Source organism: Schistocerca serialis, chromosome 3 (genome assembly GCF_023864345.2).
Source record: "Schistocerca serialis cubense isolate TAMUIC-IGC-003099 chromosome 3, iqSchSeri2.2, whole genome shotgun sequence".
Classification (NCBI taxonomy): domain Eukaryota; kingdom Metazoa; phylum Arthropoda; class Insecta; order Orthoptera; family Acrididae; genus Schistocerca; species Schistocerca serialis.
Window position 1 is genome coordinate 707,949,037 of NC_064640.1, and position 27,785 is coordinate 707,976,821.

Below are 27,785 nucleotides of genomic sequence, written 5' to 3' on the forward strand. Positions count from 1 at the left end.
CATCTATGGCTGTGGTCGTAGTTACCCAGAGAAAGGATAAACGGGTTGCGCGAGTGTCTCGTGTTATTGTACAGTCGTGTGGAGAGTTTTTGGAATACCTGCAAGATAGTATCTAGCCGGTATTCCCGGTGAAGGTCCGCGATGCGTGTGTAGCGCGGAGCGTTGCTTATGATTTTGAGTACTTTGTTCTGTATGAGCTGCAGACGGTGCAGGCGAGTTGGCGGAGCGTATCCCCAGACAGGGGCTGCGTACGTCATCAGGGGTCGAATAAGTGTCATGTACATGGACCTAGACACCCTCCTGTTCAGTGTGCTACGCCTGTTAAGCATAGAGTAGAGTTGTTTGAGCCTCGCGTTAGCTTTGTTGGTCAAGTGTTGAATGTGGTCCCCCCAGAGTAGTTTCCTGTCCAGCCAGACACCGAGGTATTTGACCTCGCGGAAACGTATTGGGCGTGTGTGTAGTGTTATTGGGTTGCAGTGCTGATGTTTGCGCAGTTGCTTCGGTCTTCTAGTGAACAGAACGGCCTCGCACTTGTCGACGTTTACTCTAACACGCCATTTCACCAGCCAAGGCTCCGCCGTTCTGAGTGCAGTCTGTAGTCGTGAATCAATGTTAGACGGCTTCCAATCTTGCGCAAGGATGGCGGTGTCATCCGCGTAGATTGCTACCGTCGTGTTGTGTGTAGCTGGCAGGTCGTTAATGTAGAGCTTAAACAGTAAGGGCCCTAGGATGCTTCCTTGGGATACTCCTGCCTGGATACCATGTCGTGTCGATTGTTTGCCCTACACGTCGGTGTCTTCTCGTTCAGGAGGGTCTGCCAGCACCGCTCTCGTTATTCTTCCCTGTTCCCCCAAAGTCGGTACACTCTGGGAAATATCCTTATTCTTCTTAATCTGGGTGATCGCGGGTTCCCACGCCTTGCTAAGGATGTAACCGCTGTCACGATTTAGTTGTGGCTCCCTTACTCTAATCCCTATTGCTTCTTTGATGACACAGTCCCAGTATTTGGAAGTCTGTGTCAGGACTTTGGTTTGGTCATAATCCATGCTGTGGAGTTCCGATAGGCAATGCTCAGCGATTGCCGACTTACTGGGCTGTTGCAGTCTAGTGTGCCGTTGATGTTCTCGGCATCAGTCCTCAATGGTACTAATGGTCTGACCTATGTATGCACTCTAGCATTGGTTTAAGTAGTTCTACGTTCTAGGGGGAATGATGACCTTAGATGTTAAGTCCCATAGTGGTGAGAGCCATTTGAACCATTTGTTATAACACCGAAGATTCCTGGATTTACCCCCAGCGGAGAATCGCTAGGACTACCTCGATCGAGGTGTAGACGCCATGGATCCTCAATTGAGAAACCTAGTGCAGCTGGACACGGCACTGTAGTGGGCACGGCTCCACATTCCTGTCGGTACCTGAAGAGTGTAACAGAGTAACCATGTAACATATAGACTATTAAATAAGGTAATGACAAAATTTTCTTGATTGTAACACTTTTAAATTTCAACAGAGTATTTGCTCCTTGATAAATGATCATGTTGTACCTTGGAACATTTCTTCAAGGTTGGAAAAGCCTTTCTTTTTTAGAGTAATTTCTCATATTTCAGAAAATATTGGAGCATACAAAAAGTGAGTGTGACTTTTTAAAATTTGAGTGGGAAAGGATATTAAAATTTTAATTACAGAGCTGACTAACCTGGAAAGTGTTCCAAGGTGGAACACTCTCTTCTGCAATTGTACACTGAGATGACAAAAGTCATGGGCTATTTCCTAATATGCTGTCCGACCTCCTGTAGCTCCTCGCATTGCAGTAACTAGACGTGGCATGGGCTCAACAACTCGCTGGAAGTCCCTTGAAGAAATTTTGAGTCACGCTACCACTATAGCTGTCCATAACTGCGAAAGTGTTGCCGGTGCAGGAGTTTTTCCATAAAATGCCCTCTCGATTATGCCCCATAAATGTTCGATGGGATTTATACAGGGCAATCTCGGTGGCCAAACCATTCTTTCGAATGGTCCAGAACGTTCTTCAAATCAGTCGCGAACGATTGTGACCTGGTGACACGACGTGATTGCAAATTGTCTCCAAATAGCCGAACATAAACATTTACATTCAATCATCGGTTCAGTTAGACCAGAGGACCCAGTACGTTCTATGTAAACACACCCCACACCATTTTGGGGCAACAAACAGCTTTCACAGTACCTTGTTGACAACTTGGATCTATGGCTTCGTGGGATCTGTGCCACACATGAGCAACACCATCTGACCAGGCCACGATTTTCCAGTCGTCTAGGGTCCAACCGATATGGTCACGAGCCCAGCAGAGACATTGCAGGCGATGTTGTGCTGCTAGCAAAGGCACTCGCGTAGGCCGTCTGCTGCCATAGCTCTTTAACGTCAAATTTCGCCTCTTTGTCGTAAAGGATTCATTCATCGTACCTCCCACACTGATATCTGCGGTTATTTCACTCAGTGTTGCTTGTCTATTAGCACTGACAACTCTACCCAAATGCCGTTGCTCTCGATCTTTAAGCGAAGGCCGTCGGTCACTGCGTTGTCCGTGGTGAGAGGTAATGCCTGAAGTTGGATATCGGAATATACACTAATGGTCCTTAAAATTGCTATACCAAGAAGAAATTCAGATGATAAACCAGTATTCATTGGACAAATATATTATACTAGAACTGACATGTGATTACATTTTCACGCAGTTTCGGTGCATAGATCCTGAGAAATCAGTACCCAGAACATCCACCTCTGGCCGTAATAAGGGCCTTGATATGCCTGGGCATTGAGTCAAACAGAGCTTGGATGCCGTGTACAGGTACAGCTGCCCATGCAGCTTCAACACGATACCACAGTTCATCAAGAGTAGTGACTGGCGTATTGTGACGAGCCAGTTGCTCGGCCACCATAGACCAGACCTTTTCAATTGGTGAGAGATCTGGAGAATGTGCTGGCCAGGGCAGCAGTCGAACATTTTCTGTATCCAGAAAGGCCCGTCTAGGACCTGCAACATACGATCGTGCATTATCCGGCTGAAATGTAGGGTTTCGCAGGGATCGAATGAAGGGTAGAGCCACTGGTCGTAACACATCTGAAATGTAACGTCCACTGTTCAAAGTGCCGTCAATGCGAACAAGAGGTGACCGAGACATGTAACCAATGGCACCCCATACCATCACGCCGGGTGATACGCCAGTGTGGCGATGACGAATACACGCTTCCAATATGCATTCACCGCGATGCCGCCAAACACGGATGTGACCATCATGATGCTGTAAACAGAAGCTGGATTCATCCGAAAAAATGACGTTTTGCCATTCGTGCACCCAGGTTCGTCGTTGAGTACACCATCGCCGGCGCTCCTGTCTGTGATGCAGCATCAAGGGTAACCGCAGCCATGGTCTCCGAGCTGTTAGTCCATGCTGCTGCAAACGTCGTCGAACTGTTCGTGCAGATGGTTGTTGTCTTGCAAACGTCCCCATCTGTTGACTCAGGGATAGAGACGTGTCTGCACGATCCGTTACAGCCATCCGAATAAGATGCCTGTCATCTCGACTGCTAGTGATACGAGGCCGTTTGAATCCAGAACGGCGTTCCGCATTACCCTCCTGAACCCACCGATTCCATATTCTGCTAACAGTCATTGGATCTCGACCAACGCGAGCAGCAATGTCGCGATACGTTAAACCGCAATCGCGATAGGCTACAATCCGACCTTTATCAAAGTGAGAAACGTGATGGTACGCATTTCTCCTCCGTACACGAGACATCACAATAACGTTTCACCAAGCAACCACGGTCAACTGCTGTTTGTGTATGAGAAATCGGTTGGAAACTTTCCTCATGTCAGCACGTTGTAGGTGCTGGCACCAGCGCCAAACTTGTGTGAATCGTCTGAAAACCTAATCATTTGCATATCACAGCATCTTCTTCCTGTCGGCTAAATTTCGAGTCTGTAGCACGTCATCTTCATGGTGTAGCAATTTTAATGGCCAGTAGTGTAGAATTACCTAACGATTTAAAAAATGAAGTGCCTCAGGCACCTATCTCGAACTGCCATTCCGCGTTCAGTCTGTTAATTTCCGTCGTGCAGCTATAATCACATCGGAAACCTTTTCACATGAATCACCTGAGTACAAACGACACCTCCGCTCATGCACTGCCCCTTTATATTTTGTGTCCGCGATACTACCGCCATCTGTATCTGTACATATCGCTGTCCCACGACTTTTATCACCTCTGTGTGCATTCTGTAATTGCATTAGAGCTATACCCGAGCGATTTTTATTAGCTGTGATTACATCATGTGATATTACGTAGCCCATTTGGTTCACTTCAAAGAGCTTTGAACTTAAATGCGGAAAATTATATCAGAGCCTACGTTTGCAGGCAGCTGTGTAATTTAAAAAGTTCATTTTTATCAAGCTGACTTTTTAGTAATTTCATTTCATGGAATGGTTTTCTGTTTTGGATGTCCTAGCTAGATATTTTGTACTAAGTGGTCGGGGAAATACCGGTAACATATGAGAAACATATTCCTTTATCTATTCAGAGCGGCTAATAGGTCAAAGCGTTCGCAGTGCTGTCTGGGATCCTGTTGTGCTGCGGAGCGCCCGTGGGCGGAGGCCACCTACGCAGCTTCAGCCGCCTACGTAAGTTCTCAGGCTGCATTCACTCTGTGTACCTGCCGTCTCCCACGTGTGACACGACTATTATGCAGTACATGGGCAGTAATCTCTTCAATTTAGTATGAGGAAAATGGGATAATATTGCGGTGATCTATAAATAACTGAAAAAGGAAAAAATCCGTAACTACAATGGAAATACAAATAGTGTTCATTGATATGGACTCGATGATGCACGTTTTCTTTCCAGATTAGCGGAATTGTTGACTTCCATCAGATGATGCTGTGGGGATTAGATCAGAAAATATGACACTATGAGTAGCAGTGAACTTTTCTACTAGTTCAGCCAGATAACCAGTGTTGTATAGAAAATTCAGCCCGCCAACAGCAATAAAAGCTTTTCCGAAAACTTATGTATACTAACATATAGTTTATATGTTAGGAAGGCTTATGAAAACAGCTGCCTTGCCTTTACCGCAATGTGGAAGTGAAATTAGGACGATGAACGGTACAGACAAGGAGTGAACAGAAGCTTTCGAATACAGAATAATCCTTATGATCAGGTAGATGAGGAAATTTATTGCACAACTTGACTAAAAGAAAGAGTCAATTGATAAGAGATATCCCGAGACATAAAGAAATCGTCGATTTAGAAACGGGAGTAAGTGTGTGTGTGTGTGTGAGTGTGTGTGTGTGTGTGTGTGTGTGTGTGTGTAAGGGGGAGGGGGATAGAGAATAAACAATAGAGGAAGGCTAGTGCTTAACTACAATGAGCCGGTTCACGTGGACGTAGTAATGTACGCTAATAAAATGAGACTTTTCCTTCTGCTAAGAGGCTGCGCACTGACAGTGAGCTCCAAAATGGTCGTTGGTTTCCACCTTGCTTAGAGACAGGGTCCCCCCCCCCCCCATACATGTCGAAAGAATTTTAATGCTAAAGTAATCAAAGCTCACTTTCATACCTTATATTTGCTTGAAAAACTAATCAATTGTAGTACGGCTCACAATACTCTCACTTTCATTTCTTTTTTCCTAAGTGAATCTGATTGAAGTGCATTATTTAAAAAGTCGACGTGGTTATGCTAAAGTTGTATTCGTTATTTTAGTTACAACCTTTCTTAATTATCGCACAGACAGACAAGATCTGATATACACGGATTTTCTTATTAACGTTTGAAAACCAAGCGTAGCACCGTAGATGACACTGAGACAAATAACTTAATATAAGACACATGGGGCCCCAAATGTCGGGAAATACCCAAAAAATGGATGACATACATTGAAATGTGACGTCACATCCAAAGTACGGAGGCTATTTTCGAGCGCGTGCGTTAAGAGATACTTGCATTTAAGCAGACGGTGCAAATTTTAAACACCTTTTGTAAATGTGATCTGTTGTAAATGTAGAAGCTACAAAATTATTGTCTTCGTTGCAACCAAACAAAATCTATTCTTATTCTATATTTCTTTCCTTTTTTTAGCCATTACGTAGGAAAGAAAAATTAGGTCATTTATTGGTAATGAAACAGTTCAGAAGCATATACTTGTGACGCAGTACGTAGGTTGTTGTACTCTACTTTTCAATAAATCAGCGGAGACTGTCAGACCGGTAAATAAATTAATAACTCAATGTAATCACACAGTTGTTTGAATCAACGAAAAAAATACTGTCTTGTAGACGATTGACTCTGTCCCTGAGCGCCACGCGCTGAAGTCGCACACGTATGGGCGGTGCCATACCGACGTGAATACTTAACTTGCGATGCTATCGAAGCACTCAGCGGACAGATAGAGCATTCAACCAGACGCATTTCCGCCCTAAGTGCTTAATAGCTTTCCATCGTTCGGGTGATGCGCGTTTGCCTCTGTGATCTACTTTGTGTTGCTGTTTTCATCTTCGGTTTTGGCTGAGAAAATGGATCGCTGTTGTGATTGTACAGAGGAAGAAAACACAGTGAAGGTGACCGGCAATTATACCTGGTACAAGGGACCGTCGGATAAAAGAGACTATAGTAGAACAACGTCAACGGCCTGGCCGCAGTAGTAACAACGGGTCCTTTCAGGTCACTGCAGATAAAACACTGTTGGGCTACGCTAACTCGTGGGTGGATGACCGTCTAGGTCAGCCAAGCGTTGTTGGCAAGCGAGGTGCAGTCAGCTCTTAAGAGGCCACTTGAGGAGCTACTTGATACAGAAGTAGAGGCTCTGGTCACGAAAGGTGACAACGGCCGGAAGAGATGTGTGCTGACCACATGCCCATCCATGTCCGCATGCAGTGACGCCTATCGGCTGAGGATGAGAGTGCCGTTGATCGGTACCATTAGGCCTCCCGACGCATGATCGGCTGGTGTTTAATTTTTAGAAGTGAATATCATGCACATCCATATAAAGGCCACTGAAACATTGTTGCCAGAGAGAATTGTTGACAAGCTGATATAATTACTTGTACCTGTAGTGAATTGTAAATATTATGAATAAATAGAAAATCTCGATGGAAACTGAACTAATTAAAACATTTAGTAATTTAGCGATTACACCTTGTGACATAACATACAGGTTTCGATTAAGACTTAGTATCTCATATAAAGTATCGTAAATATATTATGTGTGCGATCCCACACTATTCATTTTTGACGAAATGTTAAATGCTGTTGAAAGAAGTACATCTTTCCATCAAAGAAAATATGGTTTCTATGTCTTGAACCGTTTATAAAATACGACGGCACCCATCGACGTAAAACGAACCATTCGGGAAGCGTACACAATATGTTTTTTCCCTTGCAAGAATCTCACAATGTCGTGCGTTGCTTTAATTGTACTTAATTGAATGCGGCACAGTGATTAAGATGAATAACGAAAATAAATTCAGTCGTTTCTCGAACGAAAATATCATACTGTAAGATATGAAAGAACCAAATTTTTTGGGCAAGTAGTTTTCTGCAAATTCGTTACGGCCCGCAAGTCCGCTAAACCACGTTGCTGATAATTCGTGAACGGAATTAACAAACGTGTATCGAAAAACTTATTACTGTTGTTCCCGACTACTGCCGATATATTAGAGCGATATCACTGATAGATTATTTTCTTTAAATGGAACCAACTCTAAGCACAGGGTGATTATAATTAAAGTTAAACTTTCGAAACGCTGTAGAAATAACACCTCTGGTCAGAATGACGTTAAATTAAATGTAATATTATTGGAGATGGGTGAGTACGTAGGGCAGAAAAAGAAAAAATAGTGTGAAAATTGATTAATAGAGGGCGCTGTACATGTCAGAATACATAAATGAAAACACCTGTCATGCGCACGACCCATTGAAGTTGGTATAATCATGCCAGGCACTCGGCTTTTTCTCCTTTCGCGTCTGCAAAGTTCGCCATGACTGTCTCAATGCAGGATCGCTCTCTGTTTGTAAAGCTGTATTACAAGAATGATGACTGCGCACACGTCACTCTGCAGAAGTTCTGGAAATTGAAAGGTTTGAAAAAAAAATTCGAAAGTATGGGTTCTTTTGGTGTGCAACCTACTAGAGGGAGGAAACCAATTGATTCGACGTCAGTGGAAGGAGTGACCATCGCAATGCAAGAGGAGGTGAGCGGTGGTGTGTAAACGAGTAGTGCACGGAGAATTGCCCAAACATTGGACATGCCCATGAGCATGGTACGTAAAATCCTACGAAACGTCCTTCTTCGCCATCCATTCAAAATTACCCATGTGCACGACTTGCTTCCTGTTGACCTGCCAGCAAGTGAGACCTGTGCTTTAGAATTTCTTGCTCGCATGGAAGTGGAGACTGATTGGCCGTGGAAGATTTTGTGGACAGATGAAGCCCACTTCCATGTGATAGGTTATGTCAATACACAGAATTGTCGAATATGGGCAACGGAAAATCTAAGCGCAAATCAACCAGTACCACTTCATCCTGAAAAGGTCACCATGTGATGTGGGTTTACGCCATCATTTATCATAGGACCATGTACTGGTGCTTCCGGTCCTGTTACCTGTACCATGACTGGTAAGCACTATGAGTGTCTTTTGCTCAACCACGTCATATTTTCTCGGAGAGGCTCGTGCTTCCGGTTCTGTTACCTGTACCATGACTGGTAAGCACTACGAGTGTCTTTTGCTCAACCACGTCATACCAGCTGTCCAACAGTGTGGGTGTATGGATAAGATTATTTTTATGCAAGATGGCGCACCTCTAGACATTGAAAATCCAGTTAAGCAGCTGCTGAAGTACCATTCGGAAATGCTAGAAATATCAGCTGCCATCTACCTTCATCCTGGCTGTCCCGATTACCTGATTTTAATCTGTGTGACTTCTGGCTGTGAGGCAATTTGAAAGATGTTGTGTTCAGTGTTCGATTGCAAACTTAGCTGCATTGAAGGAACGCATTGCATGACACATTCTGAACTTGACCCTGGACACACTTCAATCAGTTTCTCGATTTCAACTTGTTTCAGGTATAGGTGGACAGCACACTGAACATGTTTTACGCCAGTCACACGGAAATTAATAATCCAGTTCCATTTTGATTGATGCTTTTTTATGCGATTTTTGGCCACACGACAACTAGATACCCACTTGATTGATGCTTTTTATGCTGTTTTTGGCCTGAGGACAATTAAATACTGATTTTTCCCATCCGATGTGATACGACATTGCCATGGTGGATGGGTAACTAACAGTATCATACCACTACACCCATACTCACTGAGTAGTACAGTTCGTTTAATGTCAAACGTATGCCTTAGGCATTGTTGTATCATTCCTTTGTCATTTGCAGTTGACCGCTATTAAATTATGATTCTTACACCGCCATCTATTGGTACATTTATAACTATTTATTTTTCTGCTACCATATGTTTTCCTCCTTCTCCGATCGTATTCTGCTGCAATTTGAAGTCATTCTGACAAGTGGTGGTATTTCTACAGCAGTTTGAAAGCTTAACTTTAATTATAATCACACTGTATATGTGCTTCATAAGCATGTATGATGAAAATTTTTGAATTTATTCAAAAGACAATTTATCAACTACATTCAGGCAATTGGTTCACTAATGTATGGATTCCTTTATTGGGAGAGAAACATGTACTGATTACAACTGAAATTTTAAGTTTTATTCATTTTGCTACGAGGGCAGTTCAATAAGTAATGCAACACATTTTTTTTCTGAAACAGGGGTTGTTTTATTCAGCATTGAAATACACCAGGTTATTCCCCAATCTTTTAGCTACACAACACTATTTTTCAACGTAATCTCCACTCAATACTACGGCCTTACGCCACCTTGAAATGAGGGCCTGTATGCCTGCACGGTACCATTCCAGTGGTCGATGTCGGAGCCAACGTCGTACTGCATCAATAACTTCTTCATCATCCGCGTAGTGCCTCCCACGGATTGCGTCCTTCATTGGGCCAAACATATGGAAATCCGACGGTGCGAGATCGGGGCTGTAGGGTGCATGAGGAAGAACAGTCCACTGAAGTTTTGTGAGCTCCTCTCAGGAGCGAAGACTTGTGTGAGGTCTTGCGTTGTCATGAAGAAGGAGAAGTTCGTTCAGATTTTTGTGCCTACGAACACGCTGAAGTCGTTACTTCAATTTCTGAAGAGTAGCACAATACACTTCAGAGTTGATCGTTTGACCATGGGGAAGGACATCGAACAGAATAACCCCTTCAGCGTCCCAGAAGACTGTAACCATGACTTTACTGGCTGAGGGTATGGCTTTAAACTTTTTCTTGGTAGGGGAGTGGGTGTGGCGCCACTCCATTGATTGCCGTTTTGTTTCTGGTTCGAAGTGATGACCCCATGTTTCATCGCCTGTAACAATCTTTGACAAGAAATTGTCACCCTCAGCCACATGACGAGCAAGCAATTCCGCACAGATGGTTCTCCTTTGCTCTTTATGGTGTTCGATTAGACAACGAGGGACCCAGCGGGAACAAACCTTTGAATATCCCAACTGGTGAACAATTGTGACAGCACTACCAACAGAGATGTCAAGTTGAGCACTGAGTTGTTTGATCATGATACGTGATCATCTCGAACGAGTGTTTTCGCACGCTCTGCCATTGCAGGAGTCACAGCTGTGCACGCCCGGCCCGCACGTGGGAGATCAGACAGTCTTGCTTGACCTTGCGGCGATGATGACACACGCTTTGCCTAACGACTCACCGTGCTTTTGTCCACTGCCAGATCACCGTAGACATTCTGCAAGCGCCTATGAATATCTGAGATGCCCTGATTTTCCGCCAAAAGAAACTCGATCACTGCCCGTTGTTTGCAACGCACGTCCGTTACGGACGCCATTTTAACAGCTCCGTACAGCGCTGCCACCTGTCGGAAGTCAATAAAACTATACGAGACGAAGCGGGAATGTTTGAAAATATTCCACAAGAAATTTCCGGTTTTTTCAACCAAAATTGGCCGAGAAAAAAAAATGTGTTGCATTACTTATTGAACTGCCCTCGTATTTCACAGCTCTTAAAGATGAACTCTGATAATGTTAAACAAATTAAGAGACGAATTATATTCTTTAAACAATTAAAGCTTAGAATACACTGAAATAAAAAACAATTACACACTTGCATTAGGATAATAATGAATTCAAAATGAAAGAAAAGCACTTACTCCTAATAATTCAGTAAAAAAACATGGGTATTATTATGAGTCAGAAATTTTAAGATACTTGCTTTAAGTACTAAGGTTACTAGTGAAATTAAAGAATATTATATATCACTTGATGATATATTTTATGATTATTTGAAAAATACAAAAATTTAAGTCATTAAATCTCAACAACTAGCTATAGAAGTTGAAAATAAACTAAAAATTGTACAAAAACAACTTGCTATATAACTACAAGAAGAGAATCCAAAGAGTGAAAAGGCAAACCAGCTGAAAGACAAAAAAAATCAAAAACTTAATTAAATGACATGATCTATATTATAACAGTTGAATTTGGTGGAACAACAGTCAAGTTAATCAAATCTAGATTACCTGCATATAATACAGGAGAGCATTCAGATGAAACGATTTACATGTGCATTGTTAAGAATGCATGAACTAGAAAGTGGTTGAAGGAATGTTTAAATCTGCTTTTAAGTGCTTCAGGATTGATGAGGACAAAGAACTATATAAAATAAAATTTGATAACATAAAATATTTGACAGTTTTGTTCAAGAAGAATATAATTTATTACTACACAAACACGATCTCAATAATGAAGAAATTAAAAATGAGTTATACGACAATATTGTAACATTAGCAGAATATATTCAGCCTGTTGTCATCACTCAAGAATTCACAACGGAAGCAAACAATGAGATAAGTAATAAAATAGCGTTAGATGATTTACCTGGAGAGGAACTAGTTCCAATTATTTCTGAAATTTATGTACAATATCCTGATAAAATCAATGTGGCTATAAAAACATTAGAAAATCTTCTTGAATCTAAAGGTTATACAATTAAGTGGTATATGATGAGGACTACATGGAATGATTTTGTGACTATTTTAAGAGAAGCTAATACAAATTCAGAAATAAATTTTAAAAACCAAAGTAAGTAACATACAATTTTTCTAAAGTATTCACAAACAATAGTTATTTCTTCTTCATGTAGGTGATATAAATAACTCACATTCTCATCACTTAACTGATCTATGAAAGCAGATACATCATCATCATCATCATGATCATCGTAACATACAGATAGATAACATGAAGTATTACTTTTCTCATTTTATTGTACAATACATTTACATGTAAAAATATTTATAAAACAATTTTTTATTGTGTGATTTATCAAGGGAGGAGCGAAATGTTCCCCTTTTCAAATACACAAAAATATTTTGAAACGAGTGAAGAAGAATAACTAAGTAGTGGAGTAAAAAAATGGCCACTGGAATATTAATGAATCTGTTATATATTCACTAATACTCAAATAGAAAAAAGAAAAAGCTAACAGTTTATAAAATAATGTTGTCCTTATTCACCCAACCATTCTGTGTGTGGATCATCATATTCAAGCCATTTAACATATATTTTATCTGCTTGCTTCCTTAAAAATTTCTCAACTAGATATACATCGGTATATTTTGTGTTCTGTATATCACTGTGTGTATTAAACCAGGGACCTAGAAACTATAGAGAGGCTTTGTCTTGCCATAGCCCTCAGTGGTTGACATCCCCACAACAGGCCACAACAGGCCACAACAGTGCACGCACACCACTACCGCCCCACACTGAACACAGGGTTATTGTGCAGTTCAGCCCCTGTGGACCCTCCCCAGGAACATCTCATATCAGACGAATGTAACCCCAAATGTTTGCTTGGTAGAGTAATTATGGTGTACGCGTATGTGGAGACAGTGTTTGCATAGCAATCACCGACATAGTGTAATTGAGGCAGAAGGCGGAATAAGGGGAACAAGTCTGCATTCGCCAAGGCAGATGGAAAACCACCTTAAAAACCACCCACAGGCTGGCCAGCACACCAGACCTTGACACTAATCCACTGGGTGGATTCGTGCTGCAGACGGACACGCCTTCCCACACAGGAAGCTGGACAGGCCTGTAATACATACTCATAGAAATTCATTGCCTTTGATTTACATGTGATGGGATTACAATGAATACCATCTTCACTTTCAAAAATTTCTGCTGACCAATGAGATGTACAACCTGTTTCTAAAATTCCTTGAAGTTGGCTGATTCTAGCTTTATGGCAAACTTTATATTCAGGTGTATCATTAGATACAATGATGGTTGGCTTATAATTTTTTCATGAACTTCAACTGCCTTCATTTTTGTTGTTGAATCTTTTGTATTATTTTGTTCAGCAACTAATTTTTCACCTAGTTTGATGCATTAATAATTACCCTGAGGTGCAAATTTTTTCCACATCATCCTTTAAGTGTCCTATTAAATCTTTCTACAACAGATGCTTTTAATTTGTAAAAGTTGAATAATGATTAATATTACATTTTTTATAAGCTCTTGAAATTCTTTATTATAGAAATTCATACCACGATCTGCTTGTAAATTTCTTGGAGTTCTCTTTCTAAATATATTTTCAAAAGCATCAACGTCATTTTTACTAGCTTAATTTTTCATTGGAGTACATCATGAATATTATGAGGAAACATGAATTACAGTTAATAAATATTTACATCCTTTATTTATTTTTAAATTCCTTTCAGTTTATCAGAATCCATTTCTACTAGATCAGGTAGTTATAAATCATTAATAATTAGAGAGATTACATTTCGCCTTTTAATATTTTTTCTCATTGGTTTTTGTAATTGGTTAATAATTTCAGGCCTGAGTGAACCACCCACCTCTTCCCCTACAAATTTTTATAGCAAATATACTCTCTTTAATCTTACACACTGTACAAATACCTTGAATCTTTTGTCTTTCATTTTTTGTGGGTACTCTGGGTGTTTCAGCAAATTTTCTGTACTTCAAGTACCATATGTGATTGTCCATTTCTACAGACTAAAAATTTAATAAGTTTGAATTTTATTGCTTCTTTCTATTTTCATCACTTGATTCTAAAAACAGTTCTTAAAACAAGAGTAATTCACCTCAAACAGGTACAGTTTTAACAGATTCATTTAGACATGTAAATATTTTATCTTTCATTTTCCTTTCTAGTGATTGTTGATTTTATTATGTTGGATATAAAATTTGCAGTTCATCGACATTATATCCTTTTATCTTTATTTGAAAATCAGTAGGTGCCAGGTCACCATTTTCAGTTGCTCCAAATAAAATAGTTCTCTCGACTTTCACAACATACGCGAATATGAACTTTAATACCTCATCAGCCGTAACAAAATTAAATTTCAGTTTATGTTTGTCACACATTCTAGCATGAACGCTTCTGATTGGGTTTCAGTATGGTGTTAAACCTGACTCCAAGAAATAATTGGTAAAAGCCTTTCCTACTTCCTTTTTTTAAAAGTAAAGTGTTGCCCCAGTTATCGCTACGAAGCTCATTAATTCTTTCATTAAGATGTGCTGTGGTTACACTGTTATTAATTCATCTGAGAATAATTGTATATCCAGGTTTTGTAATATGTTCTTTTTCTAAGTATTGTTTAGTAACTGTATCATAACCATTTGCAGGATCCATTGTATCTACTAATCTTCTACCTTTAAAATTAATGTAACCGTTAGTTGCTTTAAAAATGTTACTTAATTCCTTCTGAAATTGTTTAACATGTTCACTGCGGTCACCAGTGCGGGCCGCTAACGCTGTAGGAGGACGCTTGTAAGCGCACGTGAGCTGAGAGCTGAAATCATGCCCCCGCGAAACCTTTAAGTTCATGTTGTGAACGTATGTAATATTGCCAGCGAATGTAACGTCTGCGCAAGAGGTGGTTCAGGATATAGAAATACAAGTGTGCTTTGCTGCATGCCGATCATGTGATAAATGCTGCATGCTGTCTGACGCTTATAAGCGTCATATGGATTTATTGCAAACAATTCTAACAACGCCTCAGGTTTATTGTTTTATTGCAGAATGGAAAGAAAATACAATTAGAACAAGCAACAAATCCACTCCATTGAGAAAGGATTAGGGTCTGAAAACACCAAAAAATATATCAAACTGAGAAAAAGAAACAGGTCTCATCTGCAATGTGGTGCAATGGAAACCCAATCCCTTATAACAATTAAGTTTGCAATGTGTAGAAGTAATGGTTTTATAGCCTACCGCAAATAAGTGCACGTACTGAACAGAAACCTCAAGTTCTGAGCAATCAATGTAACAACATTTTACTTTACTATCAAATAAAACAAATACAAACACTTTACAAATCAAAGACGAACAGATCTTCTTCTGAAGAAACGACATCCCATTACATTACGGATGTGTAATTGTGCAGCAGTTCAAACAGAACCCAGGTTTGTCTGGACACATTATGCACACTAATGGTGAACGTTTGCCCCGTTGCGCACACGTTGCACATCGCTTCCTCATAATTTGCTTCTTCCCTTCAGTTGCGTCCCGCTTTTGCACAACGTGTGTCTTTACGATATTTGTTACGCACACCTTTTGTAACGTCCATTGGTGGAAGTACTCCCTTTATTATTTGTATTCTGTAATCATACAACTTCATTTTATGCCCTGAGTATTTATTATACAGGGTGTTACAAAAAGGTACGGCCAAACTTTCAGGAAACATTCCTCACACACAAAGAAAGAAAAGATGTTATGTGGACATGTGTCCGGAAACGCTTACTTTCCATGTTAGAGCTCATTTTAGTTTCGTCAGTATGTACTGTACTTCCTCGATTCACCGCCAGTTGGCCCAGTTGAAGGAAGGTAATGTTGACTTCGGTGCTTGTGATGACATGCGACTCATTGCTCTACAGTACGTAGCATCAACAAGTTAGTGTTCATCACGAACGTGGTTTTGCAGTCACTGCAATGTCTACAAATGCGGAGTTGGCAGATGCCCATTTGATGTATGGATTAGCACGGGGCAATAGCCGTGGCGCGGTACCTTTGTATCGAGACAGATTTCCAGAACGAAGGTGTCCCGACAGGAAGACGTTCGAAGCAATTGATCGGCGTCTTAGGGAGCACGGAACATTCCAGCCTATGACTCGCGACTGGGGAAGACCTAGAACGACGAGGACACCTGCAATGGACGAGGCAATTCTTCGTGCAGTTGACGATAACCCTAATGTCAGTGTCAGAGAAGTTGCTGCTGTACAAGGTAACGTTGACCACGTCACTGTGTGGAGAGTGCTACGGGAGAACGAGTTGTTTCCGTACCATGTACAGCGTGTGTAGGCACTATCAGCAGCTGATTGGCCTCCACGGGTACACTTCAGCGAATGGTTCATCCAACAATGTGTCAATCCTCATTTCAGTGCAAATGTTCTCTTTACGGATGAGGCTTCATTCCAATGCGATCAAATTGTAAATTTTCACAATCAACATGTGTGGGCTGACGAGAATCCGCACGCAATTGTGCAATCACGTCATCAACACAGATTTTCTGTGAACGTTTGGGCAGGCATTGTTGGTGATGTCTTGATTGGGTCCCATGTTCTCCCACCTACGCTCAATGGAGCACGTTATTATGATTTCATACGGGATACTCTACCTGTGCTGCTAGAACATGTAGCTTTACAAGTACGACACAACATGTGGTTCATGTACGATGGAGCTCCTGCACATTTCAGTCGAAGTGTTCGTACGCTTCTCAACAACAGATTCGGTGAGCGATGGATTGGTAGAGGTAGACCAATTCCATGGCCTCCACGCTCTCCTGACCTCAACCCTCTTGAATTTCATTTATGGGGGCATTTGAAAGCTCTTGGCTACGCAACCCCGGTACCAAATGTAGAGACTCTTCGTGCTCGTATCGTGGACGGCTGTGGTACAATACGCCATTCTCCAGAGCTGCATCAGAACGTCAGGGATTCCATGCGACGGAGGGTGGGTGCATAGACCCTCACTGACGGAGGACATTTTGAACATTTCCTGTAACAAAGTATTTGAAGTCACGCTGGTACGTTCTGTTGCTGTGTGTTTCCATTCCATGATTAATGTGATTTGAAGAGAAGTAATAAATTGAGCTCTAACATGGAAAGTAAGCGTTTCCGGACACATGTCCACATAACATCTTTTCTTTACTTGTGTGTGAGGAATTTTTCCTGAAAGTTTGGCCGAACCTTTTTGTAACACCCTGTATAGGTAATGTAAATTGAACATTAACACGTCAACTACATGGAAGAATAGTTTCTTTCGCCAGCGGATAGTCGTTCTTTCACATTAATAATACAGCATCTGGTCCTGCCTATCGGTCCCTATTATATTTGATAATTGGCAGTGGTTTCGAGAATATTTGCTGGCGTGCATTCGGCACACGTCCTATTCTATTAGGATACTCAATGAAAATATATGAGCCCTCTTGTCTATCCTTCCATTTGGCGATCATTATGCCGACGGAATATCGTGCAATAGTGTCTCCTTTCCCCAGTTTTGCAAATACCACGTCTTTAGGGGTATTTCTCCTATTTATCCTTAGTGTCCTGGTGCAATGTGTTTTACATTCAACAGTGTTTTAGTTAAAGCAAAGCTGTTGTAAAAATTGTCCATGTAAACGTGATGGCCAACATGCAGCTTCTCTTCCAACAAATGTAATACTATCTGTTCAGCATTCCGTTTTTCCCCCATATCACCACGCATCTCCGAGTACACACCGCATTTATTTTCGAAACCGTCTGGATTATTTAGCATGTACGATTGGATGCCATATTTATTCCTTTTGTTCTTTATATATTGTCTAAATGACAATCGTCCCCTTCAAAAAATCATTGATTTATCTAATGGTAGATCTCTACCTGGATAATATACCTGACACATTCTGTTGCTAAAATAATTCAGTATAGGGCGTACCTTATATAGTTGATTATCTGGTTTGGGGTCCCTTGACTCTGGATTTTTCGCAAAATGCAGTGAGCGTACGATGACCAAATATCTGTCTCTGCCCATACTCATCGCTATTCCTCTATTTTCGAACAGCGGGTCTTTCTTCCAGTAATCCTGTAATCGGGCATGTTTGACATTACCCATATGTAATGAAATACCCAGGAAAACTAGTATTTCTCCTATACTTACAGGTTTCCAATTACTAATCCTAGAGCCATCTTTCGTATTTTCACTCGCAAATACATTGTTTGCGTTACGGTTCGTTTCATCAACTACGAGGTGCAGTATGTCATCTGTAACCAGTAGCGTAAAGAAATCCATTGGTGTATTGCCAGCAGGATTTATCTGCCAACATTCTGCTTTTGTAAACGGATGATACTGCATCCCATGTTCTTTTTCATCCCAAGTCGCATTTCGTTTGCTTACTTCTGCGACAGCGGATTCTTTATCGTCGGCGATTTCCTCCTCATCGTCGTCCGTATCGTCCTATTCCGAACTGTCGCGAAACGTATTCGACAGTTCTGCTTACACACTGTCATCACTACGGTATGTTTCTGCAGTCTCCTAATTCCAGCTACCCTCCTCTGGTTCGTCCCCTATGAACTCAACCTATTTTCTAACACACTCAGTAACTCATGGACAGTATATTGTTCACTCTTCCTACTCTTTTTCGGTTTAGAAGGCCCCGGTGTCGGTTGATTCGCCGCCATTACAAACAGTGCACAACACAGACGACTAAAGACGAAAACACATAACTGCAGACAGGAAAACGTTACATGATATTTTGTTGGTTGCCTGTACTAACACGAGTGTACAGCCGAACAAAGTAAACTGGGTACTCAGCTTGCGAACGCGCCGCTTATAAACGTTACCCGTACTGGCTTGTTGATCACGGAAACGCTTATAGGCGTCGGTAACACTGGCGTGTTGATTGCGGAAACGCTTATAAGCCTCAGCCGCAGTGAACGTGTTAACTAAGTTATCCATTTTTGGATCAATGTTAACTAATTTATTAAGAATTTTTTCTATTTTTGATTCTGCAGATTCTAATTCCTCAGTCATTTTGATGTTTTACTTCATTTTTTCAGTGCTCTGCTGATTTACCTTATTACGAGAAATGTCTGTTTACTATATTCAAAATTTGATTAAACTTATGTTTACCTGACATCAGTTTAAAACAAATATACACAAAAGGCCACAAATTACTTCATTAATGTTTTACATTCATTGTCTGTTATAGTCCAGTTCACTTGAACCAGGGTATTTTACTACGTCTTTCGGAATACGTCCTCAAAATGAATCAAACACAATTTTTTTAATCTTTATTCTTATAACAGATCCACTGTGAACCAGCTTGATGAGCTTTATCTAAATTAACTATTCAATATGCATATTCTCTACGATGATTCAGTACTTCATCAATCATAAATATACCATGAAAGTAATTGATTTTTAATTTTTTTGTAAGTTTTTCTGTATCGAAATTACTCAATTCATTAGGATACATACAATTTTTTTTGCAACCTTTTTATTCCAGGGTCTGCTTTCTGCTCAATTGATAATGTATGACTTTATTGTTCTTCTGATTCTGCATCACCTTTTTCCTTGTCTATTACTGCTTTTGTAATACCAATTGATCCACCAGCTACTGACCCAATAGTTGCTAGATATGGTAACACTGCCAATAATAAAGGAAGAGATCCTCTTTCATATTTGGTTAATCCTGAAACTTCTTTGTTTTTTGTTAGATACCAAATAATTTTTGCGCAACAGCTATACCTGATGTTATGAGATTGCCACCAGTTTTTATTTATCTTTGTTTCTTGCGCATCAGTTAAAAATTGTCTGTACTATAAAACTGGTCATTGTTGAGTTTAATTTCAATAGAGTTTGGTTTATTTTTGCCACTAGGTAGTAAATAATAATCAATGCGGAAGTTATTCATTTATACAGGGTGTACGTAAAGTTCGGGAACACTTACAATTATTTATTGCATAAGAACTAAACACTGTACAGATGTCATACATATTGCATTTTGCAGAGAAACTCTGAACGTTTTTTTCCTTTTTTTACAAACATTCGATATGCAAAACATGAGTGCCCCGGCAGACGTCAATACGGTAATCGAATTCTTGTCATACCCGTCCAAGCATGGCATCATCGACTGTGGCAGTCGCTTCCCGTATTATCTGCCGGAGCTCTGCTACATCACGTAGTAGAGGTTGTACATACACCAGATCTTTAATGTGTCCCCACAGAAAAAAGTCGCACGGAGTGAGATATGGTGATCGGGGAGGCAATATCACGAAACAGCTGTCCCCTTCTGTAGCACGGCACCTGCACTCGCCATGTTTGCGGCTAGCACTGACTATCGGCAAATTACCAAACTGCACTGTGGCGGTATACATGAAAAAAACTTTCAGGATTTCTCTTCAAAATGACATGCGGATAATATCTGTACAATGTTTCATTCTTGCGCAATAAATAATTGAAAGTCCCGTCTGCTCGCTCTTGATCCGTCAAAGTGCTGACTGCTACTGCTCAAACTCCGCTGATCATCGGCCTCATTCTTCGACTGCTGCCGCTTCCGAATGTTGTGGCTTAACGTGTCAAAGACTGCAAAATGTTCACTTTGCCTATAATACGTCTTTACGTATTTTTCTGCCGGATCTATGCTTTGAACAACCAACAGGTTTCAATCAAAAAGTTTTATCTTCACTATGTTTAATATAACTTATCATTCTTTCACTTTCATTTATTATTCTGATAGCATCTGCTTGAGTTTGAGCTACGTTTTCTCTATCTGTAAACTTTTCATCAAATTTGTCAATAAATCTTTTATTTCTGTTTCAGTTAGTATATAGTGGCGTTGAGGAATATCATATCGTTTAATTTCTGGCATATCTCCAATTCTTTTTGATGATGATGATGAGCATAAAGAACAATTGGTTTTTCACCTTCTCTGCTTTCTTCAATAGCTTTAAGCGCAATATCACCTAATCCTTCAATCCCTTCTTTAACTTATTCGATTGCATCAGTAACAGGTTGATATTCATCTTTATATATTCATATTCTGTTCTTGGTTGTTTTTTTTTCTTTTCATAACTTGAAACCTTCTTTCAATATTCAATTTTTGTCTATTTTGTATATCTTTTTTACAACCTCTGGGTCATATTTCTAAAACGATTAGTAAGCGTAAAAAAATTAATGAAACTTGAAACTTCCTGGCAGATTAAAACAGTGTGCCCGACCGAGACTCGAACTCCGGATCTTGGCTTTCCCTGGGCAAGTGTTCTAACATCTGAGCTTCCCAAACATGACTCACGACTCCTCATCACAGCTCTAATTCCGCAGATATCTCGTCTCCTACCTTCCAAACTTCGTAGAAGCTCTCGTTCAGACCTTGCAGAGCCAGCACTCCTAGAAGAAAGGATACTGTACAGACATGGGTTAGCAGAGCCTGGGGGATGATTCCAGAATGAAATATTCACTGTGCAGCGGAGTGTGGGCTGATATTAAGGTTTCTGACAGATTAAAACTGTGTGCTGGACGGAGATTCGAACTCGAGACCTTTACTTTTCGTGGGCAAGTACTCTGCCATCTGAGCTACCTTGCTCAGATGGTATGACACTTACATGCGAAAGGCAAAGGACCTGAGTCTGAGTCTCGGTTCGATACACAGTTTTAATCTGCCAAGAAGTTCCATATCAGCTCACACTCCACTGTAGAGTGAAAATTTCTTAGCTACCCAGCTCAGATGGTCGACCACTTGCCCGCAAAAGGCAAAGGTTTCGTGTTCGAGTCTTGGTCGGGTACACAGTTTTAATCTACCAGGATGTTTCACATAAGCTCACACCCCGCGCAGAGTGAAAATATCTGAGGTACCCAGCTCAGGAGGTAGAGCACTTCCCCACGAAAGGCAAAGGTCCCGAGTTCGAGTATGGTCCAGTACACAGTTTTAATCTGCGAGGGTATTTCATAACAGCGCACACTCCGCTGCAGAGAGAAAATTTCACTCTGGAAACATCGCCCAGTCTGTGGCTAAGTCATGTCTCCACAATATCCTTTCATCCAGGAATGCCAGTTCTGCACGGTCTGCAGGACAGCATCTGTCAAGTTAGGAAGGTAGGAGACGAGGGACTGGCGCAATGAGACCTATAAGGACGTGTCGTGCGTCGCGCTTGGGTAACTCAGATGGTACAGCACTTGCCTGCGAATATCAAAACTCCTGAGATCGAGTCTTTGCCTGGCACAAAGTTTTAATCTGGCAGGAGGTTCCATATCAGCGCACACTCCACTGACAGCTACAAATTAATTCTGGATTAATGAAACTTATTTTTTATGTACGGATTTTTAACGGTTATTAAGGTAATACACTCCGATTTTACACTTACCATTAAAATAGCAACCAAAAGTATCTGGTCCACAGGTAAATTCATCACTTGACAACGAACAATTTGTATAATGGTATTTTTGAATATGTCTGAGCTAAATAAAAATGATCTATTCTTTTATGTCTCCTCTACTAAAGTATTCTCAAACTACATCTCGATTTCCACAAATTAAATCATCGAATACTACAAGTGAACTAGCATGGCATTGATAAAGTGGTACCATTTCATCGCAGTTTTCAATAAGTGTAGCAAGCTTCTCAGTATTTTCATCTTCAAATTTACATCATTTTTACAAATTCTTATGTAAACTTTTTGAATAGACATACAAGTGAATTATTCCAGTCCAACCATGTAGGAGCTATAATGTAATTGTAAATCATTATTGTTGTTTCTCCACAACCACTTGGACCTATTATAGTACATTAAATAAAATTAGGTAAAAGCTTACTGTGTATATTTTTTGATTTCTTCTCTAGAATTGTTATCTTTGCTGAGCAACCTGTTTTCATTTAATTAAATAAAATTTTATTATTGCTGCATAAGTGACCTGTTTCAGTTGAGTGCTAAGTTATCTGTTCTCAAAGAAAGATAGACTATTTCTACATGAAAAAGTCACAGCAACGTTGCACTAGTTTATTTTTACATAACATTTCTAACTCCAAATATTACACAAAAAATAATAAATTATATTGTGATAGAGAAAAGATAGAAATTCCTGTTGGCCTATATAGTATGTAAGGTTTGGAAAAATTTATTTATTAAAAAAAGCGAAATATCCACATTAAAGCAGATAAAATTTTTAATAGAATTATTATTGAGGGTGATGTTAAATTACATGTGTGTATGAAAGACAGTATTGGCAGTATTCTTGGATTTAGTAACCAGGTTATTCAAGTTGATAAAAAACTCTTGTTCATGATGTTCCTAAATTTATTCCATTCAAATTAACCAATAGAGATTTTAATCTAGCGGATGGAATGTTTGTGAAGTGTATTGATTCTTTTCGCCAAGAAACCAATATTGATTTCTCAAGGCTACGGCCGAGTTTGGTGGACCAATAATTAATGAACCACGGTTCGTGTGTATATTATTATTTTTGATACTATATAGGAATTAGAAATAGCTGTAACTGATGAAAATGATAATTTGATTGACTTCAATGGTGCTACTGTAACATTTATTTTAGGAGTGGCTTAACAAATTTTTGTTTTTAATAAATAACGAATGAAACAGAGAGCTATCAGTTCTACTCGGTCTATGTGAATGAGAAATCAAAAAATGATTTACATATTCCTAACAAGAATACAGAAATTAACATTAATGTAGGAGATGGATGGCTTCATACTAATTGTGCTCAGAATACATGAGCTCCAGTATTACTGAAGCTGATGATGCAGATTATCCAATTTATGATGGAAAATGTAGTAAAACGTTCATCGATAACTATGTGACAAAGCTATTTGATGTTATAACCATAAAGAAAGGAAATCATGTTATATCTAGAACAGAGCATCCTTTCACTTCATCATCAGTTTTGTTGTATTTGACTTAATATCTTAATGATAAAATAAATGTGGAAGCATGTATGCTTAATGATGATAAAGTGAAAAGTAATAAATATGAAGTGCTTTGTCCAGTGAGTATGCTTGGTGGTTCCTTTAGGGACTATAAACAAATTTTATTCGAAAGAGCTCTTACTGTAATTTTTACTTGGAGCTCTTTTGGTGGAGATGCTGACAACAGTAATGGTGGAGCTGAAGTAAAAGATTCACTTCCAAAAGAAGGTAAATTTGTAGTAGAATATATGGAAATTCGCGTACTTATTGCTAAATATAAACGGAATTATGAACTTGAATAACGAGAAAATATACTGGAAAATAATAAAATGCCAATATCTTTCTATGAACTACAAACAGTTGAGGCAGTTGGATTAATTGGAAAGAAGAATTTTGAGCTAAATCTCATGAACTGGTACACTAAATAGAATTTCATAATCATTGTTCTATTTTTGTTGTGTTTCAAACTAATCAAAAAATTACCAGCCGTTGATTCATCACTATATGATCACATAAAGCTGCGTGATCTATATTTATAAAACAGAAGAAATGAAGTATTTCCTCAAGAACTGTGGAATTTAGAACCACCAGATAATTATTGATAGCTTATGACGCTTTTGTCTATTTTAAATGAGTTACTCAACTGAAAGGAGATGTTGATATAAACCGTTATAATTTCATAACAAGTTATCCTATATATATGATTATAATGACACATAGAAAAATAATGTTTCAAGTCTAAAGTCAATGATGAAATTATGTGCAATATTCAATGATAAAATGCCGAATGACACAATCTCCTGCATAATTATGTGTGGGAAGAAGAGTCTGACATTTGATGCACAACACAGAATTCATACTGAAAATTTTTAAACCGAAAAATTGTGTACCTAATGATACCAATTTTATTCATTACTATTTTTCTGAATAGCCATTTGAACGTGGTTTATGGTCGAATTTTGAATTTTCAATGTTGGTTAATAGTTGGCTGAGAAATTAACGAAAATCGATGTATTTAACAGGTAGCTGGAGGGAAATGTTTAGTAGCTCCTGTCTCTGGAGTGGCTCGTGACTAACAGAAAGATATATTGCTATTCGACACGGCCATAACGTTGCGCCACACTACCAAACCACAGTTTCCTCTATGGCTGCGGCAGCTGGACCTTTTTCAGGAAACAACTAACAGTTGTCTCATTTTTGCTCGTTCCTCAAATACCAACTATACATACGATTTATAACCGTTATTTCCTTTCCCTGTGGGGCACAGCTGAACCGCTGTAGAATTGATTCGGCTGGCCAATTCTATTCTTATTCACTATCGTCGTCCACTGCTTAAGCTCATCTGGAAAATACGAGAACATCCGCATTCAGCAGATCTACCGTCTGCACAAGTTGCTGCCAAGACTCTGTCAAAAGAAGATGGGTGGACGACAGTGATCCCAACTGGCATCGTTTTATTGCACAACATTTTTTACAAATTAATTGAATTAATTATATTTTATTAAATTATATTTTTAAAGAGTTTTGGTACAAATTATTATCCTATAAAAATCATCATACCAGAAATCTTTATAAATATATTATAATATAGTATATTATAATATAATTGTTTTAATTAATTCGTAAAATATGTTATGCATGAAGAACATGCCAAGTGCACTCAACGTACCCACTTACTACTAATACTGTATTTATTTTGTAACTTGTAGGGTTGCCAGATAATCCATTTTTAATGGATTCCTCAGTTCGTTTGCTTTAATTTCGTCCCTCCGGTTTTTTTACTCAGAGCCACTAATTCCTCCTTTCATAATTTGTGAAAAAAGTCGGATCTAACATGGTCCATAAAGGAGAAGATAGTTTCCAGCATGAAATGTGACAATCTCTGGTCAGAGGCCATTGTTTTATTACACATGCAAATGTTGGCAAAAAAAAGTCGAAAGTAGCATTCTTCCAGGCGTTCTTTGTAGTGTTTGAGCCCTATCATCACCAGTTTCTACACTTCTATGCTCAAATGTTTTGGAGTAAGGTTTAATGTTACCGGAATTAATAAGTATGTATCTTCAGAAGCATTTGATCTACGAAACGAAGTTTGTTTTCAAGATTACAAGACTGCAGTACAAGTATTTCATCTTTCGTGCCTAAGGACACTGATATGGAGGGTTCAGTAGTTATACAAGGTATAATAAAAATGTACAGGACACATTCCTGACAGGTAAAAGAAGAAATTATGTTATATGAACATGGGTCTGGAACGCTTTGTTCCCATGTTACAACTCATTTTCTCCAGTTCATTTATCAACGTAAAAAGACATCAACAGGACGCATCAGCGTACCACATGCATCTGTTTCTCACAGGAAATGTTCAATACGCCCTCTGTAGACATTCATAAATGCTTCAGCCCGCCGTTGTAGTGAATCTCAGATGCGCTGATGTATCCCTGGAGTACTGGGTATGGTTTCGCAGCTTTCCATAATACGGGCAAGGAGATTCTGAACATCATGTACTGGGGTTCAATACACTAGACTTTTCAAATGACCCACAAACGGTAGTCCATTGGACTAAGGTCTGGAGAGCGTGGATGTCAGGCAATTGGTCCTTATTTACCTATCCATCTGTCACCGAATCTGTCATTTTGAAGCTGATGGACATTTACACTAAAATAAGGGGATGCTCCATTGTGCATGAAGTACTTGTTTTGGCGTGCAACTAAAGGCACCTCTGCTAACAGATCAGGTAGAAAATTCTCTAAAAAATTATGATAACTTTGTCCATTGAGCCTGGGTGGAAAAACTGAGGCCCTACCAAACAGTCATCAACAACGCCAGCCAAACATTGGCAGAAAATCTTTGTTGAATTGCTTCAGTAGCTGTGTGACGGTTGGCGTCTGTCCATGCATGCTGATGATTGTGAAAATCTACAATCTGATCTCGTTGAAACGACACCTCATCTGCGCACAGCATCGTTGTACTAAAATTAGGCTTGACACTTTGTTGAATAAACCATTTGCAGAAGAATACTCGTGCTTGAAAATCAGCTGTTGATGATGCCTGTACACACTGTAAATGGTATACATACAACTGGTCCTCGTATAACACACGCTATACAGTCGTGTGATCAACATCCTGTACTGACACCAGTGTCATCGTCAACTGCATGAAGAATTGCAATCTCCCGTCCCGTGCCCTGTCCTAATAGGCCTACCCCGGTCACCAGTGCCAGGCTTAAATGCCCCATGTACCCTAAGGCGACAGCCAATGGCTTCAAATGTTTTCTGTCGGGTACCCGTCGTTCTGGAAATCGTTCCGAGTACAAACGTTGAGCGCGAGCGCCATTTCCATCAAATAATCCATACATCAAATGGGCATCAGCCATTTCTGCATTTGTGAACACTACCACTGCATGAACCAGGTCTTTGATTAACTCTACGTAGTAGCCCGCGAGCTTGCAACGGTCGTAAAGATCGCTGGAACAGTGTGGTGTTACCAGTAAACAAGCAATTACCCGCGTCGCATGGCAACAGGGACATGTAGAACAGTACACTGGCAGTGCACAATGTAAGCAGACGTCACCAAGAGAGCATGTTCCCGATGATTCTAACGTTCTGTTCTTGAGTGTTTCCCATGATTAATGATTTGGAGAAAATGTGTTGTGACATGCAAACAAAGCGTTTGCAGACGCATGTTCGTATAACATAATTTTCTTCTCTACACGTGAGGAATGTGTCCTGCAGTTTGTGCC